Raw genomic sequence first — 22,385 nt, forward strand, 5'->3', positions numbered from 1 at the left:
AATTACACAAGTGCCCAGCCCAGCGCCTCTGCGTTTGGTAAATGTTGGTTGGAGCCATGATAGGGCATGAAGGACCAGGAGCCAGGATCAGAGAGCAAGGGCTCAGCCTCATTCTTCTTGCTTGGGGCTGGTGAGGGTCCAGCGGACTAGTTTTCAAGAATGGCACAGTGGACAGCTGGCCTGATTCTGGGCCAGTGAAACGCTGCCTGGGAGCATGTGTGGCGAATTCTACAGGCTACATGTTATGGTAAAGAAGTCGGTGGGCTCAAGGACCATCCAAAAGATGCAACTTGGAATTTCTAAGTCCAGCGTACTTTTCAAGAGTTGCCTCTCCTTGATTCCCAGGAACCCATTTGCCCAGTTTACTGCTTATGTGTTCAGAACCTGCTCCTGCAAGACGCCGCCGCCTAGTGCTGAGAGGCTCGGATCCCACTGTCACCAAGTGAGGGACCGACCCTGGCAGAGGGCAGCCTGGGCGTGGGCCTCTCTGGTGGGCTCCATGCGGCTGTCCCTCCCCACCTGTCGGGCTCCCACCAGGGAATCCCCCAGCCCACTGTGCGTCAGCTTTGCATGAGCATTATTCATAATTATCTATGGCACAGATGGAGGGCCTTGTTTCACCAGAGTGAATGTTTTCAAATCAGAAGTTTTTGTCTGACTGATTTGAAACATAATCAAATTCTTATAATCCAGTGGAAAATCAGATTTTTTCCAACGAGGTTAATCTTTTGTAAATCTGTTCCTTACAGGGGCTCTTTGTTTTCTTCCTAAAGCTACGGACCCTTATTCTACTCTAGTTTCCCGAGTTGATGGGGGCTGTATTAATTTTCCGGGGCTACCATAACAAATAACCACGACAGTTTATGTTGGTTTAAAACAGGTGGAATTTATTCTCTTATGGTTCCGGAGGCCAGAGTCCAAAATCAAGGTGTCAGCAGGGCCATGCTCCCTCTGCTGACTCTAGGGAAGAATCCCTCCTTGCCTCTTCTAGCTTTGGGGAGTGCCCCGTGTTCCCTGGCCAAGGTGGCATTACTCCCATCTCTGCCTTTGTCTCCACAAGGCCTTATTCTCTGTGTCTTGGATCTCCCTCTCCTATCTCTTATAAGGACCCCAGTCACTGGGTGCAGAGCCCTCCTAAACCCAGGATAACCTTATCTCAAGATCCTTAATCTAATTACATCTGCAAAGATCCAACTTTAAATAAGATCACATTCACAGGCATTAGGGATTAGGACTTAGACATATTTTTGGGGGGCAGGGCATAAATCAACCCACTGCAGTGGGTAATAATAACATGTATTGAATAGTGCTTTGTGTCTGGCAATTTTCACGTGTCATTGCATTTAATTCCCATACCAACCTTGAGACATCGATATGATTTCTCTCTTACTTCTATGGGTATGGAAACCAAGGCTCAAAGAAGTGATAAAACTTGCTGAAGTTCACAGTACTTGTTAGTGCAACTCCTAAATTCCAATCCAGCTCTCTCCACTATACAGGGAGAAAAGCCTAGGCTGTGTCCCTACCCAAATCTCATCTTGAATTCCCATGTGTTGTGGGAGGGACCGGGTGGGAGGTAGTTGAATCATGGGAGCAGGTCTTTCCCCATGCCGTTCCTGTGATAGATAAAGGGTCTACCCTTTATCAAAAGAAAGAAAAATTTGAATAGCTGTCATGGTAAGATAGTAAAATATTCTACCATCCATTTTTGCATAGAGAATCACAGAAGAATACCAGGAATTTTGCATGGAGGGTCATCCAAAAGGTGCAGAAATGCTAATATAACCTAATTCTAGGTTATAGCAGGATAACCTATACTGAGACATGTGGATGTACACTCCAAGAGGGCCATACCCATTTTATTTAGTGGCCAAATCTAAGGGTCTAACATGTGTTAGGTGCTCCATACATATTTGGTGCAGAAGTGAATTCCCAAGGCAATGAAGCTGTGGGAAGCACAACGATGTGGCTGGCTTGGGACAGGACTCCACTATGGGATGTGACCTCTTAGTTGCCAAAGGGAAGCCAAGATGTTTCCATCACTTTGCAAACCCAGCACCAGAGGTATCCTAGCCTGTCTGTTCAGATTTCCCATGTCTGATGGGAGTAGTGATCTTGAGTAAGTACTATCCCCGACTTTTGGTTTAATGTTCTGCAGGGCACCTTCAGGGCAGGAGTCTGTGTTAAAAGTCAGGTGCCTGGAGTTTGGGAATAATCTCCAGACAGTCTCGTTGATATTTCTGGACTGGGATTGGTTAAGGCATCACAGGAATGCTACTGAATTCCACACGTTCCCAGACAGAAACTTGCCCACCTTTTTCTGCTCATGTTGATTTTCTGACCCTTGGTCCTGTGATTCCACCAGAAGAAAATATATGTAAGTGGGGGTCATATGGTTTGGCTGTGTCCCCACCCAAATCTCATCTTGGATTCCCATGTGTTGTGGGAGGGACCGGGTGGGAGGTAATTGAATTATGGGGGCAGGTCTTTCTCCATGTTGTTCCTGTGATAGTAAGTCTCGTGAGATCTGATGGTTGTTATAAGGGCGAGTTTTCCTGCGCAAGTTCTCTTCTCTTGTCTGCTGACATGTGAGACATGCTTTTCACCTTCCACCATGATGGTGAGGCTTCCCCAGCCATGTGGAACTGCGAGTTCTCCATTAAACCTCTTTCCTTTGTAAATTGCCCAGTCTCAGGTATATCTTTATCAGCAGTGTGAAAACGGACTAATACAGGGAGAAATCGTACAGAAAATGCATGTGGAAAGTTCTAAGAACTTCTGAGCCTCAACCCCAAGAGACTGTCCTGATCTGTGGGGTTTTGAACTACGTTCATTGGAATAAATTTGGAAGAGAAAAGTACCTAGGAGGTTTTAGGTTTCAGAATAATAATGGTAAATGGTTTAATTTCCAACTGTGTAACATTTTTCTTGCTGTTTAAAAAATGTATTTCAACTTGAACAGATCATCTCCCTGGTTTGCAGAAGCTCTCTGTACTAGTCAGGGTTCTCCAGAGAAACAGAACCAATAGGTCAGTCTCTCTGTCTGTCTATCTATCTATCTATCTATCTATCTATCTATCTATCTATCTATCTATTGAGATATCACAGTATCTACTTGGGAAGAGATTTCTTATAAGGAAATGACTCACATAATTATAGAGGCTGAGAAGTCCTAGGATGTGTGGCTGGCAAGCTAGAAACCTAGAAGAGTCAATGGTATAGTTCTCATTTGAATCTGAAGGTCTGAGAACCAGAAGAGCTGATCAGAGTTCCAGTCTGAAAACCTGCAAGTTTGAGACCCGAGAAGAGCCAACTTTTTAATCCAAAGGTAGAACAAGACTGATGTCCCAGCTCAGACAGACAGGCAGGAGGAATTTCCTCTTAGTCTTTTGGTGCTGTTCAAGTCTTCAGTTGATTCAATGAGAGCCAGTGACATTAGAGAGGGCCATCTGCTTTCCTCAGTCCACTGATTCAAATGTTCCTGTCACCCAGAAGAATCCTCACCAGCACACCCAGAAGAATGCTTGACCAAATGTCCGGGCACTCTGTGACCCAGTCAAGTGGATGCACAAAATTAACCATCACACTCTCTCTGTGGGCAAATGTTTGTCCTTAGCTCTGGTAAGGTGGCAATGTCATGTACATGACCCTTTTTGGTGTCCTTGGTGAAGGACACCAGTTAAAACAGGATTGGAGGGGCCAAGACAGAAATCCAAAAGAGGAGCTCTTAAGATTGATGTGTTCGTAGCTTTCTGAGTTTCCACTGGCTTCCTTTACCTCTTGCCCTGACCACGTCAACACCTTTAGTTACATGAAAGAGAAGATGGATAGGATATACTATTACAGTGTACCAGGAGCTACCTGGGTTTCTTTGTCCAGGTCTGCACTAAGCCAACAGATCACTTGTTTGAACCCTAAAATCCAGAGGAAAATGCTTTCATTAAAACATTATTTGCCAGCCAACCTTTACCTTTCCTTTAGCAGTTCTAACTCCCCATGAACTCATTCTGATGAGTACACCTGCTCTGCAGGGTGCAGGGAAAGTTGATCCATTTGCAGATGACTCAGATGAATGACACCCGCAGTACTGGTCTGCGGATGTTCGTTCAGCCTCCTTCCCGCCATCTTTCATTTCCCAGTTGCTCCATTAAGAAGTACAAGAAAAGTTTACACATGGGGATCACAAAATGCATTTGAGTGGTGGATTTGTTTTCTTACTAGCTAACTTTATCAGAAGTCATTTAGCCTTTTAATACCAAAAGTCATTTTAAACCCAGTTATAATGTTATGGTTTGCAGTTTGGTCACCCATGCTTAATAAATATTATACTAACAAAATCATTACCATGCTGGATTTGCTAATAAACTTGTCAAGTGTTTGAACAACTCAATGTTATACACCAGGAATCCTAATAACAGTGGTCTCAGCTCTTACATTACCTCTTGTAATGTATTTCTTGAGTCTTTTTACCATTTTCTTTTACTGTTTCTTCTCAGAGGATATGATTTGATCACTGACAACTTGTACTAATAACAAGGGTCAAAATGGACCATAATTCTCCTGTATGTATATACAAATCTAGGCAAACAATTGTCTCTTAGATATACCTTCTCTGCTAAGGCTCTATTTTCTTTTTTTTTCTTTTTTTTTTTTTTTTTTGAGATGGAGTCTCACTCTTATTGCCCAGGCTGGAGGGCAGTAGCGCAATTTCAGCTCACTGCAACCTCCACCTCCCAGGTTCAAGAGATTCTCCTGCCTCAGTTTCCCCAGTAGCTGGGATTACAGGCACATGCCACCACGCCCGGCTAATTTTTGTATTTTTAGTAGAGATGGGGTTTCGCCATGTTGGCCAGGCTGGTCTTGAACTGCTGACCTCAGGTGATCCACCCGCCTCGGCCTCCCAAAGTGCTGGAATTACAGGCGTGAGCCACTGTGCCTGGCCTAAGGCTCTATTTTCAAATGACTTTGGTTTTTATTATTATTATTAATGTTATTTGTTATTGAAAGAAGGAAATGTAAGGGAGGCCAGCTGTAGTGATGGTAGAAGGAGACAGAGTGATTTGAATTCAGATCTGGATTTTCTGGCTGTGTGTCTTTGGGCAAGTTATTTAACCTCCCTAAGTCTGTTTGTTTATCTAAGGGATGATGAGATATACCATGTAGTTTTATTATAAGTCTGAGTTCAGTGAGATATCCTTTGTCATCTTTGGACTGACTTTATTATTAATAAAAGCAACTTCCCTTGTTTGGGTTGTAGACTTCTTTTTCTTTGACTGCTCTATGATCGATACATTTTGTGTTATTTCCTTAGCTGTAATTCTATCTTCCTAGTGTATTTCAATAGAAAATTACCCATCATAAAATCTAGTAATCCTTGTTGCCGAATTTAGAGGTCATTGAATTTTTGCTTTACTTTATGCCAAATTATATTCAGAACAACGGAAAACAAAAGAGAGGCTTCTTTATTCCTAGGTTTTTCTAATTCAGCTTCATTTCGAAGTGAGCAACTCCTGAACCACACTGGGATTCACAGCTAGGAGTGTTCCGGGGAGGCTGAACTCTCAGGCATGATGCTTGTACTGTAGGAATTTGGTTTGAGATTTGAGACAGACACAATTTTAGCATTTAAGGCCCTTAAAAACACTTAGAAAGTAGGGTCTTGTCAAAAGAAACTTAACACACTGCAAATAAGCCCGTGTGAGGGAATGGAAAAGAACCGTGGCTGGAAGGGCAGGAGCTGATTGACTAACGATTGATTCTAAAATGTCACTGATTCTAAGAAACATTTCCTTTTAGTAGCACCCTATTTGAGGGACACGACTACATTAATGCAAACAGAATTGCAACATGCGTTCTTCTTTTATGATTTCAAGGAATACATGCAAATTAGAAATGGGGAAATCAGAATTTGCATGCTTATCTTCCCCACTGCATTGCTTAGCAAGACCCAGGCAGAGATCCGATACTCACTGCTGCTTTCAATGGAATATTGGATATTCAGTCGCCACCTAGGAAATGCTTGTTGAATAACTGTTGTGGGTAGACAGCGGTGCTGTGAGGTTGGGCAGGGAGGGGCTGAAATGCTGATCACACCTTGGGGCCTTGCTAAAGCCTGGTTTCAAGGTCAAGGGGATAAGAGTTCAGAGCAAGTATGAGTGTGCGTGGGTGTTGCAGTAGAGAATGTGGTTACACCAGAGAAAGAATGGCTAAAGACAGTTTCAGGGTGTTTGAAGTTGGAGGCCACAGTGTTGGAGAAATAGCAAGGAGCATAGGCAGGGCAGAGAGGTGAGGACCCGAGGTGTCCTTTTGAGACTGGCCAGAAAGGGAACAGAAGATTTGATTAAAGAGCCAAATGCAAACTATTCCCCAACTGAAATGCTCTGGAATAGTCTGAAATTGTACATCAGCAGTTTCTTTTGACAAATTTTGGCTGAAACATTAAACAAAAACAATGGTCCAACTCAAAACTCTGTGATACCTTTAGCTTGTTTATATAATAGGGCTTCAAGGGTTTAATTTAGAATATTTCTGTGATGAATAACTGGCTCTTGTTCATGTAAACAAAGTACAGCCTGCACGGAGTAACCAAATCTTTTTCATCCAGGTCACAGCTGTTTTGCTGAGGAGAGAACTTTCCTTTTTTAGTGCCTTCTCACCTTGGTAAATCATGACCAACACATGTAAAAGCCCTTTTCCAAGCTTTACTCACTGCTCCCATGGAATTCCCATTCAAGAATGACCTTTCTTCTTTCCTTTGCTCTCTAGGATACAAAAATACTCAAAATTGGGTTTAGAAAGCCTTGGACAGGAATAGGAAATTTGGGTTTTCTGTGCAACTTCGATGAAGTCCCTTTCTCTCTCTGAACATTGTTTTGTTTTAGTCAGAGGGATGACTTTTTAAAATGCTTTAAGAATGCTCTGATGTTTTAGGTCAGTGCTATCCAATAGAAACAAAATTTAAAACACATATGTAATTTTAATTACATTTAAATTTAAATTACATTTAATATTTTTTAAACTTGAAAAATAGATGAAATTAATTTTAAGAATAGATTTTATTTAATGCAACGTATCCAAAATATCATTTCAACATGTCATCAATATTTTAAATATGTTTATTTTACATTTTTGTTTGTTTGGCGGGGAAAACCAGAAGTTTCTTGGAAACCAGAAGTTTTTTGTAAAGCAAGCAGAAACTAATTTGGAGATAAAAAGAGCCCTGAAATGATGTGAGGTGACTCATTATCTGTTTATCCCACTTATTATAAATAATTGTGTATTTTGTTGTAGAAATATTAATGCACTTTATTCCTATTTCCCCAGACTCTGCTGGGGGAATATGTACCATGTTACTTTTCCAAAATACACTGAATTTCAAAATATCTCTGGCTTTGGGAGTTTCAGATAAATGTTTTTCAAACTTTTTGATTGTGACCATGGTAAGAAATGTATTTTATATTGTTTCCCAGGGTGTGCACACACACACTGATACACACACACATACACATGAAACAATTTTTTTTTTTTTGAGACAGGGTCTCACTCTATCACCCAGGCTACAGTGTGGTGGCACAATTACTGCTTACTGCAGCCTCGACCTCCTGGGCTCAGATTCTCCTCCTACCTCAGCCTCCCTAGTAGCTGAAACCACAGGCATGTGCCACCACGCCTGGCTAGTTTTTTGTAGAGATAGGGTTTTTGTGTGTTGCCCAAGCTGGTCTCAAGCTCCTGAGCTCAAGTGATCTGACCACCTTTGTCCCCCAAAGTGCTGGGGTTACAGGTATGAGCCACCATGCCTGGACCCAACAGAAATTTTTTGAAAGAGTATGTGCCTTTATTAGATGGTATGCATTCAAATATTTTCTACTACATGTATTTAACAGACTTTATTTTTACAGCAGTTTTAAGTTCACAGCAAAACTGTTTTTTTTTTTTTTTTTTTAATTTTTAAAGCTACCAGTGCTAATGCACTGAACTGACAGCATAGCCCACCTAAAAGACTATGCCCATAGTTTCCAAAGCACTGCTGTGGGCCCTGTACTGGGGGCCGTGGACAGTCACACAGGGATGTGAGCATCAGTCAGAAGAAAGAGAAAGGAGAAAGGCTTCTGTTGGGGAGGCAACCTCCTCCCACCCACATCTATCCCTAGGCCTGCTATACTCCACTGTGGTTTAAATAGCACCGATTACAGCCATACCCCTCGGTGTTTGTTGGCCATTGTCAGCAGTTTTCTAGTGGTTTGGCCATGGTTTATCCAGGATAATTACCTGGTCCTGTCGATTTCGTGCTTGGACTTTTCAAAGGGAACAAGAAAGTTAGATTCTGTGGGGCCACTGTATGACCTTGGAAAATTGGGGTATGCCTTATATAGGGAATGGTTTATATGGAGCCACCATTTTTTTTTTTTTTTTCTTTTTTTTTTTGTTGAGACGGAGTCTCGCTCTGTCGCCCAGGCTGGAGTGCAGTGGCCGGATCTCAGCTCACTGCAAGCTCCGCCTCCTGGGTTCACGCCATTCTCCTGCCTTAGCCTCCCGAGTAGCTGGGACTACAGGCGCCCGCCACCTCGCCCGGCTAGTTTTTTTGTATTTTTAATAGAGACGGGGTTTCACCGTGTTAGCCAGGATGGTCTCGATCTCCTGACGTCGTGATCCGCCCGTCTCGGCCTCCCAAAGTGCTGGGATTACAGGCTTGAGCCACCGCGCCCGGCCTAAGCCACCATTTGTTTAACCTTCACTTCTATATTAAAAAAGACTTTTTGGTCATCAGTGACTAAAGCCTAGCTTATGTGAAAAGGGGAATTTATTGGTTCTTGTAGTTGGCAGGTGCAAAGTTAGGTTCAGGCATGGCTGGACCTAGGGACTCTAGCTATGAGGTCAAGGCTTTGTCTCTTTCTCTAGTTATTAGCTTTGTTCTCTTCTGAGCATTGGCTTAATCCTCAGACTGGAAAAAGAGGGGTCTCCTCTAACTCCAATTATGCATCCTCATGGTTTGCAATCCCAAGAGAAGAAAGATCTCTTTCTCCCAAAGCCCATATAGCAAATCCCAGATGACAGTCTCGCTTGAATTAGTTGAACTCATCACCAGGGCCTGAGGGATGACCAGACCTCAACTACATCCCCATCTCCTATGGCTTAGGTGGGGCTGGTCAAATCTGAACCATATGGAATAGGTCCTCCCATTATACAAAGAAGGGGAAAAATAGACCAAATGATTAATTTCCACTCATTATTGATCTCTAACCTCTTCAAGGCTTAAGAGGACTGATTTCAAGTTGATATGGTTCGGAGAAAGGAATTACACACAGGCTCTCTCCTGATGATTGGTTCTTGTCCATTAGAGGTGCTACCATCAGCAGAAGCAGATTAGTCTAAGCTTGACAGCCATTCAGAACCACCTGCGATGTTAAAATTGCTCCTTTTTGTGGCGGCTTTTGCTCTTCCACTCTTCCTAATATTAAGGATCATTTTAGGCAGATGCTTTGCTTGTGCTTCCGCGTAATTTAACAATCACGTTCCATCCATTTCATCAGTTGTTTTGGCCTCTATGTTCTGGCCCCTGGCACTGAGGACTCAGGCGTGAAGGTTCCGCGATGGCATTCTTTCCACAGCTGTCGTGCTCCATGAGCCAAGAGTTGCAGCTTCCACTCTTGTATCTCCCATCAGGCTGCCCCAGAGGGCTCCACAATCTTGAAATCCGTCAGCACTCCCTGGAATAAGTGAAGGTCTTTCTTTACATCCTTACGTCTCCCAAGACGCCATGCCTCTGCTCTACTTGGCCCCCGGGTCTTTGGAATTCCCCCTTCCATTTCCACCCCTTTTTTGTCCTAAGGCTGATGAAGTTTGTCTTCACTGTCCTCTGTCCACTTATCCTCTGTCCCCCACCCCAGGACTTGGTAACATTATATCCCAGGCTTCTCAAGGTGCTTTTATTTGGATCTTTTCCCACACTTTGCTGTCCTTAGAATGTTTTTGAAGTCCACTCTCTGTACAGTCTGTTTTAATAAGCAAATCTTTACCAATGTAAGGTCGACTCAGAGGAAGAGGATAAACTCTAGGCTTGAGGCCAGAAGGACCTGTTGATTCTGAGTGCTGAGACTTGCTGTGTGACCCTGGTGGAACCACATAGCCTCCTGTGGCTTCAAATCTGGGGATGGTGATGCCTACTTCACAGAATGAACTAGAATTGGATCTGCAGACTGCCTGGTCCAGATTTTGGGGTCCAACAATGCACTGGTAGTTCATGCTCAGTTTGCAAGCAAAGGAAACCCAATTCAGGCTGCCTTAAACAAACAAAGAGGTTGCTTTGGCTCCATATTACTGAGTGGTATGGAAGAACAACTACTTTGAGTCATGGCTGAATCTAAGTGCTGAAATGATGCTGTCAGGAATCTCCAGGCCCCGTTTCCCTCCTCAGGCGGGCTGTTTCTGGAGATGACCACAGAAGTTTCAGGCCAACATTCTAGCAGCTCAACCCTGAGGAAGGAGAAGCCCACTTCCTAGTAGTTCCAGGAAGAGTCCCATGGCTGATGCTCATTGGCTTGGCTCTGGTCATGGGTCTGTCTCTAAGCCAATTATTGTGGCTGGGAAATGAAATGCTCTGATTGGTTAGGTCCAAGGTCATGTGACTGCCCATGGAGTTGGGTGTGGAGTTTTAGTTCCACAAATATAGACAGTAAGGAAAAGGAGTTTCCCAAGGGAAATTTGGCTCCAAATATGAGTGAATGGATGCGGGGGAAGGGGGAAAAGCAATAGGTATCCACTGAACACACTCATGGATTATTCCTTCTGGGGCAATGTTGATAGTGCCGTGCTGTTTGCCAAAAGGAACATTGCCTGTTGTGGCTGTCAGAGGAGTGGAAAGGGGGCAGACAGGCAGAAGGATGGAGGAAAAAACCAAAGGACCTGGTAGCCACCTCTCAAATCATAGCCTGGAGCTGACCCTCATTTTTTTGACCTCCTGTTTCTAGTGTTGGCTTTAACCTGTTGAAACCTGGGCTAAGCTACAGAAAACTTTGAAAACTTTTGCTTGTTCATTCTCAGCACTGTATGTTTCTATGAAGGTGGTTTCCTGCAAGGGTTTAACCCAAATTCCTCCTCAACTGCCCGTGTTGCTGCTGTCTACCAGGACATAATTTAGTAGTCCTGTAAAATCAAACAGGACATCTCCAGTTGCTTTTTTTTTTTTTTTTTGGAGACAGAGCCTTGCTCTGTCACCCAGGCTGGAGTGCAGTGGCTCCATCTCGGCTCACTGCAACCTCTGCCTCCCTGGCTCAAGCAATTCTCCTGCCTCAGCCTCCCGAGTAGCTGGGACTACAGGCCTGCACCACTATGCCCAGCTAATTTTTTGTATTTTTAGTAGAGACGGGGTTTCACCATATTGGCCAGGCTGGTCTCAAAGTCCTGACCTCAGGTGGTCTGCCCTCCTTGGCCACCCAAAGTGCTGGGATTATAGGTGTGAGCCACCACTCTCGGCCTACAGTTGCTTTTTTGAAGCTGTCTGCTAGAATTATAATGTGTGTGTGTGTATTTAGAGTCTATGGAGAGTTTTCTCTACCACTCTTATAGGAGGAATGAGGGTTTTACTTAGCAACTAACATTTAATTTAGTATAAGCACTTTAGGAGGTTATTTTGTGATCTTCACATTAATCCTACGAAGGAGGTACTGTTATTAGCCCTATTTTACAAACCAGGAAACTGAAGCGTTGAGAGACTCATTAAGCTCCCCAAGGCCACACAGCCAGTATGTGGTACAGCCAAGAGCGAGCCAAGATGTGGAACTAATATTTAGGCAATTTGAATCTGGAATGTGGTACCTGTGGGAAGGGTGGAGGTGGCTGCTTCTTGCAAGATCAAGAACCCAGGGCAAGGGGAACTTGACTCTCAGGGCACTTCTGGTTCAGGGGAAGCGTAAGTTCAGGTGAGAGACACTGCAGGTTCCAGCAGCCCTCAGGGGCCAAAGAAGCTTGGAGGTTGGGGGTAGAGGGGTGGCCCCGGAGGCCTTTGTTTCTCCTTCCCAGCTTCCTTGAAGCCCCAAGGAAGGGCTTTTGCCGGGTGGTCCAGTGGGCACCTAATCAGCCTCGTGTGCCTCTCCCTGGCTGACTCCAGCGTCAGAGTGGTGGCCATTTTGGATTGCTGGGGCTGATTTTGACCTACTTGGAGGCAGGGGCCTGGACAGGATGAAAAGGTCCTGACCAGCACACCAGTCCAATGGTGTCTCATTACTTTTACTGAATGCTGGAAGGAAACAGTAAATCTGAACATACGGTGATTTTTCCCCCTTCCATTCATCCTTAATATGTGTCTTTTTTCTCTGGTACAATTATCAAGTAAACAGAGACAACCTTAGATTTACAGCCCCAAATGAAAACACAGCGGCCCCTGCACAACTTCTTTTCTCTGCGTAAAACTCTATGCTCTTCTGTGTTGAGGAACAGGGGTGGCTGTGAAGAAAGAGTGAAAATTTCCCATAGCCCCTCCACCAAAAGATAATTGCTGTTATCATTTTCCAGCCTTCTTTTTTCCTATTCAACACAGACTTTCCAATGTGAACTCGAGTGACCCCAAACAGCCTCTTGTTCTGAGGCTAAAATGGTTTGTACTGGCTGTGGGACTTGCCGCGCAGGGAGATACCCAGCTAAACCTTTGTGCCTCCCACCCACATAACTGGCCCCCGCTGCCTCTGAATGAAGCCACTCTTCTGGTAGATTGCATTTAAGGAATGTCTTAAATGAACTGAGGAACAAAGGCCTCCCGGGACCCAAAGCCTCTTTGTCTGGCCTGGACCCTGGTGGCTGCTGGAACCTGGAGTGTCTCGAGTCTGCCCTCACGTGCCCTCTGAACTGCTGGAGTGCCCCAGGGGTTGGGTTTCTTTCACCCTGAGTTCCTTCTGATTCTGATCCCTAGGGCAGCATGCCACCTCCATGCCCTTCCCACCTGTACCCTTGAGAAAATTCTCCCACCAGAACACCATCCAAAAGTAAGATGCTCTTGTCCTTCCAGCCCATCAGCTGCCAGGGGCTGCCTCTGGTGGCTTCAGAGATGTTAACTGGCCCAGATGGGACTTGTGAGCCCTTTGCCCGGGTCTACTAGACTGAGCAGCCCAGACACTTAAATAGGAGGAGCTTTCATTAGTGAAGGCAGGTTGTATGCGTCTGTCTATCTGTTTAGAAGCCTTATGTTCATCAGATGTTTTCCAAGCACTGACCTTAGCAAAGCACTATCTAGGCACAATAGGGGAGGAAATCAAACCAGAAGATGTAGTCCCTACCCACACAGAGCTTTCGATTTCATTGGGGACAAAGAACTTGCATCCATGGAACAATAGAGAATAATAAAGACGGCTGAATTGTCAAGTAATAGCCCCGTGTGCTTGGGGCTATTACTGAATGGACAGGTCGTGCTTCTGGGCAGTTTGAGACAGAGTGGATGTGGTTCTTGGTAGGACTGTGGTCTTTTCTCCCTTTCTGTGCTTGGTCTCACGTCTTCAGCTGTGACTGTGTGACTTTTCGAAGGCCCTATCTGAGAGGCTCTGGTTCCAGCTGGCTCCTAAGCTGGGGTTGGAATTCTGCTCTTGGGGAGGTTTGTTCATCGGTGGGGTCGGCAGTGAGGAACTCACGTTGTTTTTCCAGTGTTGCAAGCCACAGCCCAGCATCTGTCCCATCTCAGCTTCAACGGCTAATCTGGGAATGCGGAGGGTGGGCTGTTCCTGGGGAAAGTGTTTTCAGTGATGAGACTCAAAGATAGGTGAGAAAAAGCAGATCTTGCACAAATGATGGCAAGATGACCCTTGTAGGTCAGGCTTGGCGGGAGCAGAGCATTCACAGTGCTAGCAAGTGAAGCAAGCCCCCCCCCGCCCCCCTTACCATTTCTTGGAGATGGAGATAAAGAAAAACTTCTTGAGTATTTACACTGGAGAAAGTTATTTACATTTCTGGCTCGGTTTACTGGGTTTCAAGCAGGCAAAAATGACTACAGTCTGCTTTGGGTGCTGATTTTCAGTGATAAGAGCTTAAGAAGGATAAAAAACTGAGTACAGTGATATGTAAACATATAGCTGTCTTGAGACATCTTGACCCTTGCCTTCTACACTCAGGTTTTTGTTGTTGTTGTTGTTGTTGTTGTTGTTTTCAAGAGACAGGTTCTCATTGTGTTGCCTAGGCTGGATTTGAACTCCTGGGCTCAAGCAATCCTCCCACCTCCAGGGTAGCTGGAACTACAGGTGCATGCCACCATACCTGGCTCAGCCTTCTTTTTTCTTTCTTTTCCTTTTCTTTTTTTTTTTTCTGAGACCGAGTTTCGCTCTTGTTGCCCCTGCTGGAGTGGAGTGCAATGGTGTGATCTTGGCTCACTGCAACCTCTGCCTCCTGGGTTCAAGTAATTCTTATGCCTTAACCTCCTAAGTAGCAAGGATTACAGGTGTGTGTCATCACGCCCAGCTTATTTTTGTATTTTTAGCAGAGGTAGGGTTTTGCCATTTTGGCTAGGCTGGTCTCGAACCCTTGACCTCAAGTGATCCATCCACCTTGGCCTCCCAAACTGCTGGGGTTACAGGCATGAGCCACGGCACCCAGCCCCAGCCTGGCCTTCTGCACTCTTACTGTCCAGAAGGAAAAGGACTTTAGGAGAAAACACATTTTCAAGTGTATCTGACTTTCTATAACAGGGATGAGCCTAGAAAGTTCTACATGTAGATCAGAATGGTCATATAGGAGCACTATGAAAGTTTGCGTTTTAAGGAACTTTACACATAATTTGATAAGGTAAAAGACTTCATAAAGCAAGTCATCACAACTTTAGGTAGTTCTTGACCTTGGCTGTGCATTACACTCACCTGGGAAGACTGAAAAGTCCTACCCCAGGTCACACCCAGAGCAATGACAGCAGAATCTCTGGGGGTGCACCCAGGCATCAGGATTCTTGTAAGTTCCCTCAGTGATTCCAGTGTGCAGCCCGGGCTGAGAATCACTGCTTCACCTCGTGTATGCATGTCTCTGAGTGGCCACACATTACGTGAACTTAAAGCAGGGCATGCCGTGTAAAGTCAGCAGTAAGGTGCCTTTGAGAGCATGGCAGTCTGGTGGGGGAAAGCAGGAACTGCTGTTCTGTGCAGAAGTGCCCAGCAGTGGGGCTATAAAGATTCTTCCTACATCTACACAATGGAATGCTATGTAGCAAGAAAAAGGAGCTGACTTCTCATGCCTTGCAACCTGGATGAATCTCGCATGCCCGATGTTAAGTAAAAGAAGTCAGACTCCAAAAGCTATTCGTGCTCCCATGCCTGCTCTGGGAGTAGGGAGGGGGCTGCCTATAAAGGGCACAAAGAAACTTTTTTGGGTAGTGGGAAGGCTCTGTGCCTTCATTGTGGCAGTCGTGATTAACACAGCTGAGGGTATTTGTCAAAACAAATAGAATTGCACAGTAAAAACAGGAGAGTTTACTGTATTTAAATTATATACCAATAAAAAAGTTTTTTGTTTAAAAAATCCATTGCCTTATCAACAAGGAGTGGGTAAGTAGAATGTAGTATATCCATATGATGAAATTGTATTCAGTCTTAAGGAGGAAGGAAGTAGGCATACCTACTACAACGTGGATGAACCTTGAAAACATAATGCTAAGGGAAAGAAGCCAGATGCAAAATGTATAGACATACCCAGAATAGACAAACCCACTGGACCAAAAGCAGATATGTGGTTGCCAGCATCTGAGCATAGGGGGAAATAGGGAGGTCATTGCCTAATGAGCTCTCCTTTGAGGTAATAAAAAAAGTTCTGGAACTAGATAGTGGTAATGGTTGCACGACATTGGGAATCTTAACACCACTGAATTGTAAACTTTAGGATGGTTAAAGTAATAAATTTTATGTTATCTGTATTTTATCATCACAGAAAAAAAAAAAAAAAAGGCTGGGTGCGGTGGCTCACACCTGCCATCCCAGCTTTTTAGGAGGCTGAGGCAGGAGGATCCTCTGAGGTCAGGAGCTCAAGACCAGCCTGGGCCACACAGCACGACTCTGTCTCTACAAAACATTTAAAAATTAGCAGGGTGTGGTGGTGCATGCCTATAGTCCCAGCTACTCGTTGCGGGGCTGAGGCAGGAAAATCACTTGAGCCCAGGAAGTCAAGGCTGCAGTGAGTCATGATTGCACCACTGCACTCCAGCCTGAATGACAGAGCGACACTTTGTTTCAAAAAAAAAGGTAAAGTAAAATAAAAATAAGAAAAAAATCCCACTTTCTATGAACAGGGCAGACATACAGTAGATACGTGGTAAAAGGCTGATTCAGTGTTTTGCATTTTTGAAGAAAAAGGGCATTTGCTCTGAGGTCACCCTTGTTAGGTGGCGTGAGGAGTATATTTTTCCAGAAGCTCATCTTGAGAACTTGAGAGCTCTCTGATCAGGAGGAAGATCTTCGACATTTTCCACTCTCCCTGGCATCTACAGGATGCTGTTGCTTCTCGCAGAAAGCTTCACAAGGCTCGTAACTCTGACTGCTCCCCAGCAGTTGGGCTCATGAGGATAATACACTCAGTGGCTTGATCTTGGGAACTGTCGGGCAGAGGGGTGCATGTCTTTCTACATAAAGCGCAGGTCTGCTCAGTTTGACATTGGGAAGGAAAATCATGCTCCATCTCAGGTCTTCAGCAAATGCAGCTGAACAAATAAAAATGTGTGCATAAAACAGCAGGGAAACCGTGAAGAGTGGCTTTTTCGGTGTGTTGGGAAGACGTTTATGGTTGGGAACTTAGTGACCAAAAAGCAAGACAGCCTCAAAATGAGAAAAGCTGGGGGAGGAGGTCATCTGGAGGAAGAGCTTCACCACGGCCGAGGGCGATGAATCGAGCAGTTGAACCGCCCAGCCCTGCGTGGGCCTTGGAAGTCCCGAACAAGAATCTTATTGACCCTAAGCAGACAACCCTGAACTTTAACAGAGCTGGGATGGAAAGCCCGCACAAGGGCCTACAGTTTCCAGAATGAACAACACATTTATTTCTCCCTCCCTCCACGGGAGGACAAGGAAGAGACCGAAATGAAAGTGTGGGGGATGGTGGGGGAGAAAGGAAATGTGGTGAGCGAGTTCCAGGGCCTCAGGGTGATAGCCACATTCCTCTAAGGGATGCCCACCCCTCCCAGCCCTGGGGGTTGATAAATGTCACTGAGGTTGGCACACTGGGGCCTTGCCTTTGTTGATTGTTATTTCCTCAAGCCTGTGGCTGGACCCTGAAAGGGTGTGTCTGGAGGACAGTCGCTGATAGCCTCCAGTGTGCTTAGCACCTTGTTGGACACCCAAATCTATAAAACTTGACCCTTGACTGGAAAGAGCTTCTGCCTAGCCCCAGAGATAGACACACACCCAGACGACTGTGCGCAACTGGTTTTGACAGTCCACAACCTAGGGAGGCAGATGCCAGCAAGAGCTGAGTGCCGCTGGTCACGGTGGCTTTATGGAGAAGGGGCCTGGCTGGACCTGGAACAATGATGGATCCAGAGAGGAAGGGAAGGAACATCCTTCCCTTCTGACTCTCATCCCCTGGCCTACGCTCCTTTAACCCTGGGGCTTCCCCTTCACCTGCCACAGCCTGGAAGAAAAGGAGGGTATCAACTTTGTCCTCAGCAGACAGCACCAAGAGCTGCTCTCCCCAATACATCTGGCTGGCCCACCCACTCCCCGATGGGCAGGCACCATGGCTGCCTGGTTCACCACGGTGTCTGATGGTTTTTCGCATCTCCACCATCCGGTGCCTACATCGGCAGGTCCTGTGGGCTGTCCCTATCTCATGTCTCCAGTCCACTCTTTCTCTTCATCCCTATACCCTTTGCCTTGTGGTGTATGAAGGACTGAAGGGCAGGAGCCATGACTCAATACACTTTCCTGGCTCCCTGGGAATGACTACAGCCAATGGATGGATGGCAGACACAAGTGCTTTGAACTTGGACATGCTTGGATATGATCCCCCATGCCACTACTCATCAGGGATGTGGTCAAATCAGGTTGTCATTCAGCCTCCTTAGCCCATTCCCACAGCTGTGCACTTGCAGGGTGGTTGTGAGAATTCGGGGGGGTAGGGGCAAAGCTAATGGCATGGTGCCCAGCTGCCATGATTAGCTCACACCCTCATCATTCCGTATGCACTAATGAGTTTATCTAACTGGCCTTCCTGCCTCCATGGCCAGTCCCCTCCCATCCATGCTCCCCACTGCTTCAGGATTATTCTCTCTAGTCTGCTTAAAGAACAGCCTTGCATGGCCCTGCAGAATAAGGCACCAACTCCTGAGCAGAACGATGAAGCCCTCTTCATCTGCATCACCCCCAGTCCACAGTTCTGGCCTCAGAGCCCACCTTCTCCCCTTTGAGGCCCACCCCCACCCACCTCCATGCTCCATGTTCCCCTGATACACAGAGACACTGGGTGGTTTCCCAAACGCACATGTACTTTCAGGGCTCAAGTTTTCTGAGCATCTCATCCCTTTTTCTTTTTCTTTTCTTTTTTTTTTTTTTTAAGAAGGAGTCTTACTCTGTTGCCCAGGCTGGAGTGCAGTGGTGTGATCTCAGCTCACTGCAACCTCCGTCTCTCAGGTTCAAGCAATTCTCCTGCCTCAGCCTCCCGAGTAGCTGGGATTACAGGTGCACGTCACTACCCCTGGCTAGTTTTTGTATTTTTAGTAGAGACAGGGTTTTGCCAGGTTGGCCAGGCTGGTCTCGAACTCCTGACCTCAGGTGATCCACCCACCTTGGCCTCCCAAAGTGCTGGGATTACAAACATGAGCCACTGCACCCAGCCATCCCTTTTTCTTAAAATGCCTCTGCCCCTTTCCAGTGAGCTTCTATGCATTCCTCAATGACGAGCTACAATTCCTTTCCCTGATAAACTCAGAGTTTGCCCCACTTTCCTTATTGCATTGCTGGTCCTTGTAGACATCCCTGGATTAGTTCTCTTCTCACCCTGGGTTCACTAGGCCTCTGGAAGGGCTGAGGACCCCTTGGGGTCACCTTTGTCTCCCCAGGGCCAGGCCCAGCTCTTTCTACCCTTTGGCTTGGTACATATTGGCTCATGTGGAATAGAAACAAAGGCTATTTTCCAGGAATTGGGCGGCTTTTGGGAATAGCCAAGGATGCGGAAGTGAAAACATACTTACAGTTTTTATGGTTTTTTTTTTTTTTTTCTTGAAGCGGCAGTGGAGGGACAGCCTTGAGAAGTTCAGAATTCAGGAAAAATGCAGCTTGAGACCCCAATTGCCTTACAAGGCCCTTTCACTTTCCCTTGTCCCCTGAAGCTGAGTTCAAGGCTCACTGTTGTTGTCCTCAATTTATTTTCCCTGGTTTGGCTTCTTTAAGCTGCAGCCGACAGGAAGCTCATGAATAGTGTTAGAAACAAAACGCAACACAAGCTAAGGCCTTTGAGTTGGGAGAACATGCTTTATTCTTTCTATTAAATGCTTGTGTGGGCCAGCCTAGTAGATGCTGAGTCAATGCTCGTGGACTTCATAGTTGGAAATGTTTGTTTGCAGACCATCAGGGCTCACATTTATAAAGCTGGATTATGGTCCCTCCTGACTTTATCTCAGGCAAGAGTTGAAATTTTGCCATCATCGTGCTCCTTTCATTTCCTTGTTCAGTTCAGTTTCCCCACCTTGGTGTTGTCTTCCGTTCTTCTCTGGTTCGGCTCAGTCATCCAGGCCCAGCAGCACCATTGCCTTGGATGAGGGTGCGGTGATGCTGGCAGTGTGGCTCTTGGCCCTTGGTGAGCAAGTCTGGTCACAGCAGGGCACGGGGCTGAGGTCCCCAGCTCCAGCAGAGAAGCTCCCCTGGGTCAGATGGTGGGTGCCCTACTGGTTAAGGTTAAGGTCTACAGGGCAACTTTTGCTGGGTGATGCCCACGGTAACTGATCCTGCCGATGCTTCTCTGTCTGCTGAGAAGCTCCTGTGACCAATGCTTTTTGGGCAAACACTTGACTACCTGGAAGAGCTTCGTCTCTGCCCTGTACTGTGGTGTGCCCAGTGCCAGCCCCCCTCCCTCCCTTCTTGCTGGTTATTTGTAAATCTGCTTAGGGTCATGGTGGGATTGACCAGCAATGCCAGGGAGACAAGGGGGCGGGGTCAGGTGAGCAAATGAGTGCAGGCTTCCCACAAAGTACCTGTTTCTCCTTAACCACTGACTTGCCCCTAGACTGACACAAATGAAGGGCTGCCCATGCAGACGGGGAGGTCATGCTGGTCTGGAGCAGAGTGATCACAAGGAAAGCAGGAGGTGCCAAGGGTTCTAGATGGTGGGCAAGTTGCTGGGGTTCAAGTTTCAGAACAGCTCGTTCATGCGGTAAACTCTAGGAGTTGGTTTCATGGAGACCATTTGGGGGAAGAATTGTTTGGGTTCTCCGTGTTGCGACTGTATTATGTAAGCTAGATAAGTGGAGGAGATGCTTTTAAAAATCCCGTCTGTTCCAATATTTTAGCTAGATAGGACCTGCCAGATACCTGGATTTTTAGTGGACTTCTCTTTGCTGTTAATCCAGGCCACAGAATTCTTTCATGTACAAAGTAAGTGGATAGATTTGCTTTGCTTTCATTTACTCATTTAGTCAACAAATGTTTATTGGACATTGTGCTGGGCCCTGGAAACATGAGCTCCACACAAAGCCTGTCCTTGGAGCTTGCAGCTAGATGGTGACACAGACAGCTACACCATGATGCAGTCAGAGCTTTGAGAGGGTATCTCAGTTTCTTATTGCTGTGGTAACAAATTACCAAACTTAGTAACATAAAGCAACACGAACTCATTAATTTACAGTTCTGGAGATCAGAATCTGCGGGGGGGCCACAGGGCTCTATTCCTCCTGGAGGCTCTAGGAAAGAATCTACTTCTTCCCCTTTTCCAGATTGCAGAAGCCACCTGTGTTCCTTGGCTCATGGTCCCTTCCTCTATCCCCAAAGCCAACATGGTAGCATCTTATCTCCCTGACTCTTACCCTCCTACCTCCCCCTTATAAGGGCCCCTGTGATTACACTGTGATCTCCTGCACAAACCAGGATAATCTCCTTGATTAAATCACATCTGTGAAGTCCCTTTGCCATGTCAAGTAGCATGTTCACAGATTCGGGGGGTTAGGTCATGGACATCATTGGGGGCCCAATATTTAGCCCATCACAGAGGCCAGTGCTGGTAACATGGGATTATCTGTTAAAGAGGTCCAGAGAAGGTGTCTCAGGAGGAGTGTTATCTAGACTAAGACCTGAGGTGTTACAGCAGGTAGCTTGTTAGGTTTGAGCCGGACAGGAGAGGGCTCCCCACCCCGCCCCACACACTAGGAATGTTGGATGACCACCAGGTGATGGTCAGGCAGTTGTTAACTGTTTCTCTAAAGGAATGATTGGTCACAGCCAGTGCCAAGGAAAGGCAGGCTCCTCATAGAAAACACCTGAAACCAATCAGCAGCTTCCCAATAAGATCTCAGGAGGAGGAGAAGTAAGGCGAGATCCCGGAAGTATGCCAGCGTAGAAAACCCCAAGTAAAGCGGTCAAGCCTCACACTTGGTTTCTCAGGTCGCCTATGTGGCTGTCTTCCAAGTTGGACTTTGCTTCTTTTCCTTTCCTTACTGTTCTAAAGCTTTTAATAAACTTTCACTTCTGCTCTGAAACTTGTCTGTTTCCCCTCCTGCCTTATGCCCTTCAAATTTTTTCTTCTGAGGAGGCAAGAATTGAGGTTGCTTCAGATCCATACGGATAACTACCACTGGTAACAGAGGGACAAGTGTGATTTAGCAGAGGGGGAGGAGACCATGATGTATGAAGGCCAGGGAAGGAAAGAGGGGTGCAGTGTCCGGGCTGTGGAGTATGACAGTGACCACGGGTGAGGCTGCTGCAGTCTGCAGGGCTTTGGAGGCCAGGTAGGGCTTCTGAGGAACCAGGTGTGGCCTTTTTTTTTAATTCTTTTTTGATCTGGAGTCTTGCTCTGTTGCCAGGCTGGAGTGCAGTGGTGTGGTCTCAGTTCACTGCAACCTCTGCCTCCCGGGTTCAAGCGATTCTCTTGCCCTAGCCTCCTGAATAGCTGGGAACACAGGTGCACGCCACCAAGCCCAGCTAATTTTTGTATTTTTAGTAGAGATGGGTTTTCACCATGTTGGCCAGGATGGTCTCGATCTCCTGACCTTGTGACCCACCCGCATCGGCCTCCCAAAGTGCTGGGATTACAGGTGTGAGCCACTGTGCCCGGCCCAGGTGTGGCTTTTAATCATGGACAACCTGTGAAGAGATTTACTTTAAAGTCATGCAGCCACGACGAGGCTGAGAACCATAGAACTTCAGAACTGGAAGGAACTTTACAAAGCATTTGACCTAAAAGGCCTAAGAAGTAAATGGGCCCAAAGCCGCCAGAGAGGATCCAGATGA

At 46.0% G+C, this 22,385-nt stretch overlaps 1 protein-coding gene across 4 annotated transcripts in view; it reads left to right on the forward strand.

The window, feature by feature from the left end:
• AFAP1L2 (actin filament associated protein 1 like 2) overlaps positions 1 to 22,385 on the forward strand; it is a 107,823-nt gene that overhangs the window by 40,181 nt on the left and 45,257 nt on the right. The gene's annotated exons all lie outside the window — the stretch shown is intronic.

Source organism: Trachypithecus francoisi, unplaced genomic scaffold, assembly GCF_009764315.1.
Source record: "Trachypithecus francoisi isolate TF-2019V2 unplaced genomic scaffold, Tfra_2.0 Contig01579, whole genome shotgun sequence".
NCBI classification, from domain to species: domain Eukaryota; kingdom Metazoa; phylum Chordata; class Mammalia; order Primates; family Cercopithecidae; genus Trachypithecus; species Trachypithecus francoisi.